This window comes from Phyllostomus discolor, chromosome 2, assembly GCF_004126475.2.
Source record: "Phyllostomus discolor isolate MPI-MPIP mPhyDis1 chromosome 2, mPhyDis1.pri.v3, whole genome shotgun sequence".
Classification (NCBI taxonomy): Eukaryota; Metazoa; Chordata; class Mammalia; order Chiroptera; family Phyllostomidae; genus Phyllostomus; species Phyllostomus discolor.
In genome coordinates, this window is record NC_040904.2 from 121,896,629 (window position 1) to 121,911,895 (window position 15,267).

The 15,267-nt window shown below is 39.9% G+C and overlaps 1 protein-coding gene across 3 annotated transcripts in view; it reads left to right on the forward strand.

The window, feature by feature from the left end:
• SPATA13 (spermatogenesis associated 13) overlaps positions 1 to 15,267 on the forward strand; it is a 374,002-nt gene that overhangs the window by 198,488 nt on the left and 160,247 nt on the right. The window lies entirely within an intron of this gene.

Here is a 15,267-nt window from a genome sequence, read left to right on the forward strand (position 1 = left end):
TAGGAACCTTGGCTGATTGGACAGGAAGATGACACAAAGGGGAATGGTATTAAAGGCAGCAACTATCCTCATTCTGTTTAAGATAGAGGGGCAGACTTTAGGTATCCTGAGCAGACTAACAAAGCCTATGCTAATTAAAAAATGATTGCCAGGGATTACAGCCAATTAAGTATGAATATTCCAGCCCCAGAGGCAAGTGGTTCCTCTTGTGGAATGGAGCATCAGGCTGTTTAAACCTGACACAGTTAATCATCTGATTGAGCCAACTCCCCTCGTCTTCACAGTCATCAAGCATCCCTGTGATTGTTCATGGCTTCTGTGTGGACAAGTCTGTAGGAGACCATCCTTTGTGGCATGGGCCCAGCTCCCACTCAGAAAGGCCAGTGGAAAGTGAGGTCCAGCACATAGGACCCATGCCCATGGATAGTGTCTCCCATGGGGAATCAGGCCTGCATTGTACCTAGGCTGCTGTGAGACTTACTTTTTGCTAAAACTCTCTCACCTTGAATTGAGGCAGCAAACGTTTACCGCATGTCTTTAAAGTAGCTTCCTAAAATCTGTGCTAAACCTTCCCAGGATGAGTGTAACCAGTTCAACCACTTTTCCTCTGAAATCCTTCACACCCTATGACCTAACCTAAAAGCACTCCGTGTCATCGGCCCTTACCTGGACTGATGCATGCACTCCAACCAAGTTGGTGAGTTGTCCACAATGACAGCTCATAGCCCTGGGTCCCTATTCTGAGCACCAGCTGATGCAGAGACCGGCAAGCAGTGTCCATAGCATTGTGGATGAGACGAGACAAATTTACACAGACTACCAAGTCCTGTGAAGGAAAAGGGATGGCACAGCCACTGTCTCAAGAGGAGAGTGTCCCAGCCCCTGTCTTGACAAGCTTTTATTGCTTTTCTGGGCACATTACATTGAGGATGGTCCTCATTTACTATGCACAGGTTCACTTTAGCTGGTTACATTTTACAGAAAACAAAGGAGAGGATGTTGCTAATTATATCACAGAAGAAGGGTATTTGCAAATACAAAGGGAAAAGTGGTTGAACTGGTTATACTCATCCTTGGAAAGCTTAGCATAGATTTTAGGAAGTTACTTTAAAGACATGCAGTAAATGTTTGCTGCCTCAATTCAAGGTGTGGGAGTTTTACAAAAAGTAAGTCTCACAGCAGCCTAGATATAATGCAGGCCTGATTCCCCATGGGGGACACTATCCATGGGCGTGGGTCCTGTGTGCTGGACCTCGCTTTCCACTGGTCCTTCCAAGTGGGAGCTGGGCCCACACCACAAAGAATGGTCTCCTATACAAGTTTATAGGAAATCCATTGGTTTTAATTTAGAGATAGGAACTGAACTGCTTCTAAGGAGATACATAACTATGTAGTCTACAGCCTTATCTATGTAGACTTAATACGATAAGAAATAGCATTGAAACTGCTGTGATAGTTAACATAGAAGAATGTAGGCTGTAAATAACCTTGAAAATTTTTTTAGATGGTATCATTACAGGAAGTGTACAGAAATTTTTGTCACCAATACTTTTCTTACTTGCCATAGGTGGGTTTTTTTCATCCTCACCTGAGAACTTTTTTTTCATTGCTTTTAGAGAGAGAAGGTGGAAGAGAGAAACACTGATGTGAGAAATATCAATTGCTTGCCTCCCCTACACACCTGGACAGGGGATTGGTCCCACAACCTAGGCATATGCCCTGACCAGGAACTGAGCTTGCAACCTTTTGGTTACAGGATGACACTCCAACCAACTGAGCAACATTGGCCAGGGTGCCCATAGGTGTTTTTAAAATGTCATGATTGTGTTACACATTCAGTTAGCATATCCTCTTGTATCTGAAGCATTTTCCACTGTGGTTGGCTCTATGCTGTACAGTCTTACATGCCATCTACTCTGTGGAACATCACATTCCACAGAGGAGCTGACATTTGTTTAACCCTTCCCCTAATTGTAAAAACATTTGTTCAAGTTCCCTCTTTAAGAGACCTTACTCAGACATAAAATGTTCTCTTCCTAGTAAAACTGAATTCCACATGGAAATAAAGAGAAGGAAGCCTTTTGGTGATTCTTGATTTGTGTCAACAGATTCTTTCCCGATAGGCCTCTAGGTGAGTTTACTATTTTCCACAGCCCAGAACACTGAGCACAAACCCATATAGGTGTGCATGGAAGAAAGAAATTCCAAACATAAGACAGGTTTAAAGGGTTTACTTGAGCCAAGTTTTGGGCCCAGTCCTGAAAGCAAAATCTCAATTGATTGAGAAAATAAGAGGATAAGAGTTTTGCAATTCATTTTATACATTAGAATCAAGGAAGGAGGTGGAAGGAAGGTTATGTGAAGTCCACTGGTGGCAGATTAAGGGAGTAGGAGAAGGCAAAGCAGAGAAATCTCTGAGATGGGATAAAAAGTAAAATGGAGAGATACTCCTTTCACATTTGTGGGTGCAAGATAGTTAACAGTTAACATACATGGCTTACAGAGGTATGCAGGTAAGAGATAATAATGAGGAACGTTGGGGCTGTCTCGCCCCGTACCAGGTGTTTATCTTTGGATGTCTGGAGAAGAATTAATTCTGACATGTTAAGTATGTTATTCTAGATGCACAAAAATAATGCACAGGGCTTGCTCAAGGTCAAGATTAATCTATTATACTGTATAGGCCTAGGACATGACTTCCCAGTATAAGCTGTTCAATTAGAAATTTTTTTATGATCAAAGAATGGATCAAAAAACTATGGTACATTTACACAATGGAATTCTGTGCAGCAGAAAGAAAGACGGAGTACCTACCCTTTGCAACAGCATGGATGGAACTGGAAAGCATTATGCTAAGCAAAATAAGCCAAGCGATGAAAGACAAATACCATACGATCTCACCTTTAACAGGAACCTAATCAACAAAACAAAGAAACAAGCAAAATATAGTCAAAGACACTGAAATAGAGAACAGGCTGACAGTGTTCAGAGGGGAGAGGGGAGGGAATTTCAGGGGAATTTCAGGGGGAAAGGGGAAGGGTTTACAGGAACAAGTATAAAGGACATGTACAAAAACTAGGGGTGGGTGGAAATGGGAGGGAGGTGGGGAGGGCTGGGTGAGTGGGCCAGGATGGGAGTAAAAGAGAGAAAATTGTACTTGAATGATAATTAAAATAAAATAAAATAAAATAAACAACATCCCATGTGGTTACATTTAATTGTTGAGTTTGTCAAGCTTACCAAGGCAGCCTCTTTTTTTCCTTCATAGATGGAAGAGGATATCTGATAGATAAGTTGCCATTTTTACCAGTAAGTATAGAATGTTTTTCCACATATAATAAAAACTGTATTTCAAGAAGAGTAGTCTGATTAATTGGCCTGGGGGTGTGATGTCTTGCTGTGCATCATTTCCAGCAATTTAGACAGAACAGAGGCAGTGAAGGTAGAAGGAAGTGAAATGACATGATGGAGTAACTTGGTCATGACAGTCTGATTTGCTGAAGGTTGAGTTTCCCTGAAGCGGTTTAGCTCAGTGCCACTGACAGATAGGGAAGGATGTCAATACTATGTGAAAGCTTCATTGGTTTGTGGAGATCCCCACATGTTAGTGTTTTGTCTTGTTTTAAAATACATTTTTATTTTGGAATTATTTTATGGCATTTTTTGTTTTTCAGTTACAGTTGAGACTCAATATTATATTAGTTTCAGGTGTATAGCATAGTGGTTAGATATTTGTATAACTTAGGAAGTGATCCCCCTGGTAAATCTAGTGTTCGGTGCTTCCGATAAAGCAGCGCAGCCAGAGCCACATCCTATTCCCAAGCCTCCTTCACCCAGTTTCTACCTTTGTGCTCAGTTTGCTCAGTGTGTACATCTTGTCCTTGTCCTATAACTCATCAGTGTCAACCCTTAAACCCCTTCCATGATGCTACCCACCCCTTTGTGTTTTTAATTTGTTGTGAAACACATAGGACATAAGATTTTCCATGTTAACCATTTTCAAGTGTACAGTTCAATGGCACTGAGTACATTCACATTGTTGTGCAACCATCACTACCACCATCTCCAGAACACTTTTCACCTTGCAAAACTAACACTGTACCCATTAAACACTACCTACTCACCCTCCTCTCCCTCCAGTCCCTGGCACCCACCATTCTACTTTCTGTCTCCGTGATTTGGGCTACTTTATTGCATATTAGTAGAATCACACAATATGTGGGGGAACCAAAAAAAGCCAAATTTATTTATAAAAAATTGTGTATTTATTCTTACATGTTTAAACTTCAGTCACCTTCAAAGTACTCTCCATTTGATGCAATACACCTATAGAGATGCTTTTTCCACTGCTCAAAACAGTTTTTTAACTAGTTGATTTTGATGTCTTTTAGTGCTTCTGCCATTTTTTGTTTCACCTCTTCCATGTCGGCAAAATGTTTCCCTTTGAGGACTTTTTTCCATCGGGGAAACAAACAAAAATGTTACTCAGGTGAGATTGGGTGAATGGGGGGGGGCATGGGAGTCATGTTGTTTTTGGTCAAAAACTGCTAAACACTCTGTGCAGTGTGAACAGATGTGCTCAGAAAATCATTGTGAAATGGGCAAACGCATTGAAAGACTCAAAATAAATTCAGTGAAGCCGAATGCAGTTTCTCACAATGCCAGCTGGTACACTGATACAGATGGGTTACTAGAACACTCACCAAATGAGGGAAGTCTGTACTACAAGGGGCCCACCCTCCAGAAGATAATTCTGGTATTTTTTGGGTCCCCCTCATATTTGTCTTTCTGTGTCTGGTTTACTTCATTTTGCAATAATGTCCTCAATTTTCATCCACGTCGTCGCACTTACCAGAATTTCCTTCCTTTTTATGGCTCAATAATATCCCATTGTATGAAACCACATTTTGTTCCTCCATTTATCCCTCACTGGGCACATGAGTTGCCTCCACCTTTTGGATATTGTGAATAATGCTGCTGTGAACACAGGTATAAAACATCTGTTCAAATCCCTATTTTATACTCCCTCCTTTTTAAAAGATAAAGTCCTATATTTGCTGTTGTATTTTTTTTTACTGGGAATCTAACATGCCTTTTTCACCATGTAAGCCTTTTTGTTAAGATTATTATTATTTCACTAGGTGTCTGGTGATAAAGTTGTAAGGGTTTGAGTGGTCTGCCTCAGCCCTGCTTCTCCCATGAACCCCACCATCTTTAGTGCGCTGTTTTACAGATCAAGAGAGGGGTGTGTGTGTGTGTGTGTTTAGAAATGCATGTATGTATCACATCATAGCAGAAATGCCCACAGAATTGAAAGGAAATAAGCTGGAGGCCAGTTGTTTGCTGTACTACCTAACTACCTTGGCAATCTTAGAAATTCAACCAAGCCCAGTGTTCTCCTCAGTTAACTCTGCCTTCCAGGGCTCCTGGAGGGGTACCTGACATGAGGTACTTGGTCCAAATCCAAACACCTGGTCTACTCTTCACAGGAGTTCAAATGCCATCATTTGTAATAGGACTGAGCAGAGGCTGAAAATCAGAGCGGGGACTTGGTTGAATTGGAGCTCTGCAAGCAACTGGCTGGACTGTCTACAATTGTTTACATCCCACACAAACTAGATAAGCAAAAACTGTGAACATGAACATTCTATTGTAGTGTACATGTGTGTGCAGAGATATCTGGAAAACTTTGGATGCCTGAGAGCGCTGGGGTTGAGGGACAGAAGGTCACAAGATTTTCATGAGCATTTCTACTGACAGAGAAAGGTTCTTCTCAGCATGCCACAGAGAGGCCTATCACTCAGTGATAGAGACCAGCCTCAGAGAATGTAAACTCAGTCCGAAAACAAGCAGTAGAATGAAAATTGGAATGTTATAGTTAACCACTCACTAAAACTATCTTGGCTGAGAATAGGCTCAGAGACCCACACAGAGTCAGGACGTTAGCATGTAGTCCCCAGCATAGTTAGGCCTGAATAATCACCAGAGCTGAGTTCTCAGGCTGTCTGTGTAAGGAAATATTCAAACAGATGAAAAAAAAGAGCCCCCTTTTGATTTTTCAGTTATATGATAACATAAAATATCAGTGTTATTGTATCAGCAAAATTTCCCATAGCTTAAAGTTACCAGAATTTTAGGAATTTACCAGAAAAAGGGAAGTGGCATCTGTTTGTTTGGAAGGCAGGCATAAGAGAATGGCTAGCTGAAACCAACTGCCTTTGCACTAGAGGAGGAAGGGAGCAGGGCAAAAGAGAGGAGGAAGAAGGAAAGGAGGGAAGGGATGTTGCATCTCTGCCCAATTTATCATCTCACTGCTGTAGTTTTCACAGTACTGATCACTGTGGTGTTTTTCCAACTGTAGCAACCTATCAGTTAGTCCACCAGAACTCAATACAGTATAGACAGAATAGAGGATGTCAGGATACATTGCATGTGCTTAGGGTCAGCATTGTTTGCAAATATTTTCTCCATATGTCTATGTTCATGGATGTATCTACTGCATTATAATGTAAAACACAATTCTGACTGTGGGTTATGGTCAGAAATTTTAGATACATTCTGACATTCTGCTTGTCTTCTGACCCTGGACCTTCCTTTTCACTCAACAAGAATTTTGTGTACAAATTTGGCTACTGTTAAGCTGTAAATAGATTCTGATGGTGTTAACTTTCCATTATCACCTACTCAGGAACTGGGGATTGTCCCAAGGGTGCCCCGCACTCCTAGCATGTCTTACTCTTTGTCTTAAAACCTACAGTTGGTTGGATGAGGCCCATCCAATTATGGAGGGTAATCTGCTTTACTGAAAGTCCAACAATTTCAATGTTAATTTCATCCAAAAAACATCTCCACAGGAGCATCTAGATTAGTGTTAGTCCAAACATCTGAGCACCAAGCTCATCCTGACATACACACTAAAGTGTTGGTAAGTTCCTGTCTAAGCCTTCACTTACTATTTTTCTTTTTAGATGTTATTTATTTATTTTTAGACAGAGGGGAAGGGAGGGAGAGGAAGAGAGGGAGAGAAACATCAATGTGTGGTTGCCTCTCACGTGTCCTCCCTCTGGGACCTGGCCCCCAACCCAGCAGGCCTTCAGTTATTTTAATTCTTTCTGTCAGTAATCCTGGTAAGAGATATAATTCTCATCATGTTACAGGTGAGAACATTGACATTCACACAGGTTAAGAAACATGTCCCAAGTCACACAGTTCCAGAAATGAAAGCCAAGCCACAGCCTGCAGATTCTGGGTGCTTCTACTACAGCACAGCAGTATCTGTGCTGTGAGTGTGATGGGTCCCCCCACAGGGAAGAGCTGTGAGAACTCCATACTGGGCACACTGGGCCTTTGAAAGCCAAACAAACCTTGATTTGAATCCCAGTTCTGCCAAACACATGTAGCTGAGGATCTGGGGTCATTTATTTAAGGTCTCTGTGCCTTAGTTACCTCATTTACAAAATGGAGATAATGATAAACTCTCCTTAGGGTGAAAGCTTATTAAAAATTTTATTTATTGATTTTAGAGAAAGAGAGATACATTGACTTGTTATTCCAGTTATTTACACATTTATTGGTTGAGTCTTGTATGTGCCCTGACTGGGGTTTGAACCCACAACCTTGGCATATCAAGATGATGCTCTAACCAGCTGAACTACCCAGCCAGGGCCTCAAGTGGTTTTAACAATGAAATGAAATATGCAAATAGTTATCATGCACTAGACAACAATAATGGCAGTAATATAAAAATATTTAAGAAAATTGTACTTGAACAACAATTAAAATAAAATTTAAAAAAGAAATGTAAAAAAAATTTAATCTTTCATGACCAGTTTATTCAAAAAGAATGAAAATATCCATGTATATACCTGAAAGTTCTGTCTCTGTCAAAGTTTCATAATCAGTGTCTCCAGTTGTGCATACATATGTGTACAATCCCAGATTATTCCAAAGCTTTATTAATTATTTCACATGTCTGTTGTTATTACTATGCCTAATGTATCCTCACAAACTTCCATGTACATTTCTATTTATTTCTTTTTTAAAGAGATTTGATTTATTTGTTTTTAGAGAGACTGGAAGGGAGGGAGAAGGAGAGGGAGAGAAACACTGATGTTTGAGAGATACATCAACCAGTTGCCTCTTGCAACCCTCCCACTGGGGACCTGGCTTACCACCCAGGCATGTGCCCTGACCGAGAATTGAACCAGCAACCTTTTGGTTTACAGGCTGGCGCTCAGTCCACTGAGACACACCAGCCAGGGCCTCTACTTATTTATTCTTAAGTGGGCATCAAATATTTGTGTTCCTGGTTGTCTATTAAACATCTAATTTCCCTTGGCAGTTTTTTTTGTACTTAGCCTCTTATTCTGTGTTTTTTATTCTGTTTAACTTCCCAGAAGGCACATTGTTGTGAGAGGGTGGGATCTGGAGCTCGACTGTCAGTTCAAGCCCTAGCTGTGGGTAAGAGGCTTTAGTTTCCTCATTTGTAAAATGGGACAATCAGCAGAAAACTAAATGAATAAAAACATGTAAATGCTTAATACACAACCTGGCACATATTAGCTATCAAATAGGCATGAATAGATATTACTGTTTTTCCTATCCATATACCTTTTAACAGTGCTCAACACTGTATATGTTTGACTACTTTCACTGATAATAATGAGCTGCTGTCCTACACAGCCCAGGAAAAGGACAGCATGCTGCTGGAGAGACTCAGTGCAGTTCTCCTTAATGCAAAGTACTATAACCTTGGGGAGACCTGTTAGAAGTAGCAAACACCAGCAAAGAGCCATGCCTGCTGTCAAAGGCACACCAGATGCTGTGGGTCCCAGGCGAGCAGGTGGTTAGGACTCATCTGCTTTCCCAGCGCCTCTCTGTGCCCATATCCCCTCAACTGCACCTGTCACATCTTATGTAATGACCCCCTCCGCTCCCTCCCCTGACCCCTGAGCCCCACAAGGGAGGGCCAAGTCCATGCCATTTTCACATCTGTAGCAGTCTTCCCAGTGGTAGCTCTGTCTCTATTATGGGACAAATTCATAAAAGTGCTCCAGCCACTCAAGTCCCAGTCACATCTCCCCCTATGATCTCCTCAGGTAACATCTGGGCTCACAGCACCTTGTCCCACAGCTGTCTCTCTCACAGATGAATACCAGGGCCTTTTCAAAATTGTGCGGTGTCAGATGTCTCTCTTTGTCACTCACCAGTACTATGTTTTTATACATGACTTGTTCATTTATCAAGCTTATATTAGACAGTCACCTGGGCAAGGTCCTCAGGCTAAAATAATGAATGATCTCAGTCCTGTCCTGGGAGAATTCAGGTTGTTGGCAGAACTTATTTCCTTGTGGCTATATGACTGATAGCCCCAACTTTTTAATGGCTGTTGGCTGGAGATCACCCCCTGTCCTAGAGGCTGCTGACACTGCCTTGCCACTCGGGTTTCTCCAAGGTGGCCACTTCATCAATCCAGCAGCTGGAGGCTCTCCCTCCAGTTTGCTAACATAACAGTGTTAGTATAGCGAAACAATCTTTAGTCAGTATATAACATAACAGTCATAGGCATGACATCCTCTCACCTTCGTTGTATTCTGTTGGTTAGGTGAAAATCCCGGATTCTGCCTATACTTAGCGGAGTAGCATCCATGAAGATGCAGACATCAAGGCAGGTGTCATCGTGGGTCATTTTAGGGTCTGTCCAGCACACTCATCCAGCTAACATGTAAGATTTATCTATAATATCTAAGTTATACCTCACTTTTTAAAATATCTGAGGCTAAGAGATATAAAGCAACTTGCTTTTAAATGACTCAGCTACTAAGTTGCAGGGGTGGATTCAGATTCAGCTGGGTCTGTTACCAAAATCTTTGCTCTCATTTTGTAGATCAAATGAAAGAATGTATGTAAAACCCAACAAAGTACACCTTGGCTCAGTGAATGGTACCTGTCATAAGGATGACGTGCCATTTCCATTTTATTACTTGTAAACATTACCAATCTAATTCTGGAAAATGTTCAGGAAACATTTTCTATTTCTCAAACAATGCAATATGTCTGAGCAAGTGCTAGAATCCTTGACTTTCTAAGGACTACCCTAATTGACTTTGGTCAGTGTAAGACTTTGCCATTCCTCGATGTAAAGATTTCCTTATACATGGATGAATATGATTCTATTATTATTATAGCTCATTTCCCTGACACAGTAATTTATTTATCCTTCCTCTCTACTCAAGTCCAGAATTTCACTCTAAATAGTCCTTAAGTAACATTCTGATCTATGAAGTAACCCTCTGTTTTAAGATTTCTATAACTATCTCCTCAACTTGTTCCTCATTATTCAAAGGCTACTTACAAGTAAACTGAATCATCTTGTTCTCTCCCATCTGTTCTCCAGCACTTTTAAAGTCAGTGGGGGAAAAAGAATTAACTTAGGCTTTAAAATAAAAGGGTTTGGTCAGAGCTGAAATTCAAAACTGGTCATGTGGTTCATCTCAGATTATAGTTGTGGGCTGTGGTGATTATTAAGAGTTTGCTTAGAATTTTAGAGTTGAAAGGAATTATTGTTTTAATAGGACCTTTAAAAATCAGCCAAAAAACCCTGGAAGCCTGCCTAGACTGTCAGATCTCTGATTTTAGGTACTTTTTTTTAAATTCCATTCTTCATGTTTTTAGTATATTTTAAAGCATAATGATAATAAATAGTAGTGTATTAGGATTATCACTATTATTATTTTATTGAATTCTTAGTTCCTACTATATACTTGGTATTGTGGAAGAGTCCAAAGTAAATACATAATGTAAAAGAAAAAATATTACTGCCCTTAAGGAGGTTGTAAACTCTTTGATTAGTGCTAAAACAAATGTGTGTCTAAAGCCTTAGGGTGCCATGAACTATGAAGGATTTGTGCTATCTAAAGCTACATACTGTGTGATTCCACCTTTATGACATTCTGGAAAAGGCAGAACTATGGAAATGGTAGAAATTTCAGTGGTTGCCAGGGGTACAGGAGCAGAAGGGATGAACAGGTGGTGCACAAGGAATTTTAGGGCAGTGGAACTACTCTGTGTGGTGCTGGGTATATGACATTTTGCATTTGTCAAAAAGTCATCCAGCACTATAAAGCCAAAAGTGAACCCTAGTGTGTAAATTCTAGACTTTAGTTAATAATAACGAATCACTATTAGCTCATCACTTGTAAACAAATGGGCTACACTGATGGAAGATGCCAATAAGGGACATGTGGGGGGAGCAGTAAGGGGCCATGTGGGGACTCTCTGTACTTCCTGATTAATTTTTCTGTAAGCTAAAAGCTGCTTGAGTGTATATGTTTATTTGTATATTTACTGCCCTCAAGGAGCTCATAATCTCTTCGATCAGCTCTCAAAATGAGTTGTGCCTGAAGGCTTCAGGTGTCACTGATATGAAGTAATGAACCCTGTTAGGGAAATCAGGAAGCCTTCAAAGAAGTGAAGTTTATGTGAGCCTTGAAGAGGACACTGGAGTTCACTGGGCAAACATAGGTTTGCTGTGTGTTAGTAACCATTTTTATCACATACTCTCTGTGGGTCAGACACCTCTGAACTCTTTACAGAGACCCTCCCCTGAGTCCCCACCACAACAGGGCAGGTATTGTTATTTCTCTATTACTGAAGAAGAAACTAAGATTTGACAGAGGTTATCCAAGGCCACAGCTACTGAAAAGTGAAAGGAAGACTCTATGCCAGACCCGCCAGCCTTAGAAGGCAATACTCTGTCACCAAGGATAGAGATCACATTATGTAGAGCATTAAGGGCATACTTTGTCATCATAAGGGGATCAGAGTGAGACAACAAAAACTGGTAGATGGGGGCATCAATTATGGCAGTTTAATAAAGAAGACAGAACTTTAGGAGATGCTTGATCAAGGCAAAGACAGTGCTTATGGAGAACCGCTCCAGAAAAGTCTCTTCTTCAGTCTGGTCAGTGCCTTCTCTTGAATCCTAGCTCCACAGTTTAAAGGCGCTGAGCGGTCTGAAAGGGCTTTCAGAACCACTTGGGAGTTGGGCTAATGCAGAGACAGGTATTTGCCCTTCATCCCAATGCTTTCGTGTAAAGCCTGGTGGGCAGGTGAGAAAGCTGGGGACACTTTCACTGCTCATTCTCTCTTCCTTTTGGCTGCCCTGCCCATCATATTCCTTCCTGATCCTGTCAGGAAAGCATACTTTTCACTGAGCACACTAGCTGTGTTACCTTAGGTAGTGCAGTCAGCTTCTCCGAACTTTATTTTCCCATCTACAAAAGGAGAATAATAGTGCCTTGGAACTGCTTTAAGGCTTTAGGGAGATATAAGGAATGCAAAGGACATAGCATATTAAGTGCTCAATAAATGTTAACAGAAAGATACATTACAATTTTGGAGATGCTATTTTGTGAAAAAAAAAAAAAAAGTTGCACCTTGACTTGGTGAGAGATGGTAGTTTCTCTCCCTGGACACCATGCTGCAGAAAGCACCAGGGGTGTTACAATGCATCTCTGGTGAAGGCTTTAGGTTGATACTGTTGGAGTTTAAGCTGTTAAGGCTTTTTCTTTACTCAGCAGACATAACTTCCCTGTGGAATGATGGAAGCTGAAGGAATCTGAGATCACTGGTTCAAATCTCTTGTTCAACAGATTAGAAAAGAAGACCCAGAGAAGTTTGCTGATTTATCAACTTGATACACATAGCTAGGGACGGTACTGAGCTTGGAGCACCAGTCTCTCCATGTTGCATTACTGATTCTCCTCCAAAACCATCTTGCTTGCCTCCAACAAGTTACTGTATTTTGCTGTGTATAATGCACACTCTTGATTTTTGGGCCAAACTTCCAAGAAAAAATCTTTCGTTTTAATTTTAATTCAATTTTTAATTTATATCAGGCAATTGGTTTTTATATTATAAAGAATTTTAGCATTTATTTTTAATATATTATAGTACAAGAAATTTTATGTGACAAATAATTATAAAACACAAGAACTTATACAAAGTACAAGAAACTTTAAAAAGAATTAAAAACAGTTATATACATATGGAATTAGTAGTTCCCATGTATAATGTGCATCCTTATTTTCCCTCAAAAATTTGGGGAAAAGTGTGTATTAAGTATGGCAAAATACATAATAATCTAAAACTAGAAATGCCTTTTTCTCTTAGGAGCTCAAGATTCCCAATAAAACTCAAAAATATATATTTTTAAAGAGAGGAACTAATAAGTATTAAGCATCTGTATATGCTAAGATGATACTAGGAATTTTATATGAGCTAAGGTTTTGTACCTTCCAAGCAATCCAGAGAGAGAAGTACAATTACTTCCTTTTTCATTTAAGAGGAAGCCAAAGCTCAGGAAGGTAGAGGATTGCCCAGAGTCACAGGGCAACAGATGGCTCTAGGCTGAATTTTTACAACTCAACAGAAATCCATTTATTCACTGGCCAGGCCAATTTCCTTCCCCCAAGAACTTTTTCTTAATGGTGTTCTCTTCACTAGAAAAAGTGTTGCTTGTAAATAATAATAATGGTTTCCAAGCAGGTAGAAATGATCCTTTGAGACAGATTTTTTAAAAAGAAAAATTAAGATTTTCTTTTTAGATCTGTACTAATTCTAAAGAGAAAACTAAAAGAAAAACTTGCAGCCCTGGCTGGCGTAGCTCAGTGGACTGAGTGCAGGCTGTGAACCAAAGTGTCGCAGGTTCGATTCCTAGTCAGGGTACATGCCTGGGTTGCAGGCCATGACCCCCAGCAACCGCACATTGATGTTTCTCTCTCTCTATCTCCCTCCCTTCCCTCTCTAAAAATAAATAAATAAAATCTTTAAAAAAATTTTAAAAAAGAAAGAAAAACTTGCAATTTATCCTTTAATTTTTATTTTATTTATTTGTTGTGTGTGAGAGAGAGAGAGAGAGAGGAAGGAAGAGAGAAAGAGAGGTTACCTCTCATATGCACCCCAGTCCCTCTACCCCTGAGCCCCCAAGTCTCTAAGTCCCCTGTCCCTCTAGTCAGGACAACCTAGGCATGTGACCTGACTGGGAATCGAACCACTGACCTTTCACTTTGGAAGAGGACACCCAACCAACTAAGCCACTCACATCAGGGGGATGTTCTTTTTTTAAAAAACAATCTTAACATAGATTTTATTTTTAACATTTATGAGAGCTTTATGCAGATTTTGTTAGTTATGTCAAGTAGAAATAAAATGAAAAATTCAATATTAGCTGCTCATGATATGTTTCTAAAATTTTTCATAGTTTATTTTTATATTTTTTCTGCTTTAAAAATAAATGCTCATCGTCAAAAATTTGGGGAACTTCAATAACTATTTAAACAACAAAATAAAAATTTCCATATTTCCACCACCCAGAGATTAGCATTAATATTTTGGTATGCACTTTAATTTTTTAATCCTCAGTGAAGGATATGTGTATTGCTTTTGGAGAGAGACAAAGAGGGGAGGGAGTGAGGGGGAGAGGGAGAGAGAAACATTGATGGGTTGTCTCTCATACACACCTGCACGGGGATCTAACCTGCAACCTAGGTATGTGCCCTGACTGGGAGTCCAACCTGGAACCTTTCTGGTGCTCCAACCAACTGAGCCACCCCATTAGGGCAGTGTGTGCTTTAATTTATAGGCTGTTTTTTAGAGCAATTTTAAGATTACAGAAAAATTGAGTGGGAAGTACAAGTTCCCATATACTCTCTCACTCCCTGTCCCCCAGTTTCTTCTATTACTGACATCTTCCACAGTGCAGTACATTTGTTACAAATGATGAACCAAAATTGATACATTGTTATGAACGAGTTTACTAGGGTTCACTCTTTGTGTTGTATATTCTGTGGGTTTTAACTAATGTATCCACCGTTTCGAGTATCATACAGAAGTTTTTTTCACTATTTAAAAAAGCAAAAATAAAATGAATTTTGATTTTTCATTGGGTAACTAATAATTTTATATGTTCTTTACTTTAAAAATGGTTATTACTCTTGATAATAAAAGTATTACATATTTGTAATAATTGTGCTGACATGTAATAACCACTTAAATGAGTCATCTAAAAAATGGACACTTTTTAAAAAGAATGTGTTTATTTTATGAATTACATGAGCTTCATATCAGGAAACAATCACGGAACTTTTGGGCCCCAGATCCTAGCGCAGAAGGCTTCGCTTTGCCTCTGGTTTTCCTGTTAATCAATGATTAGGCTTTGAGCCAAACAGCAAAGGCCATAGTTTTTTGAGTGACTTCACTGATGCA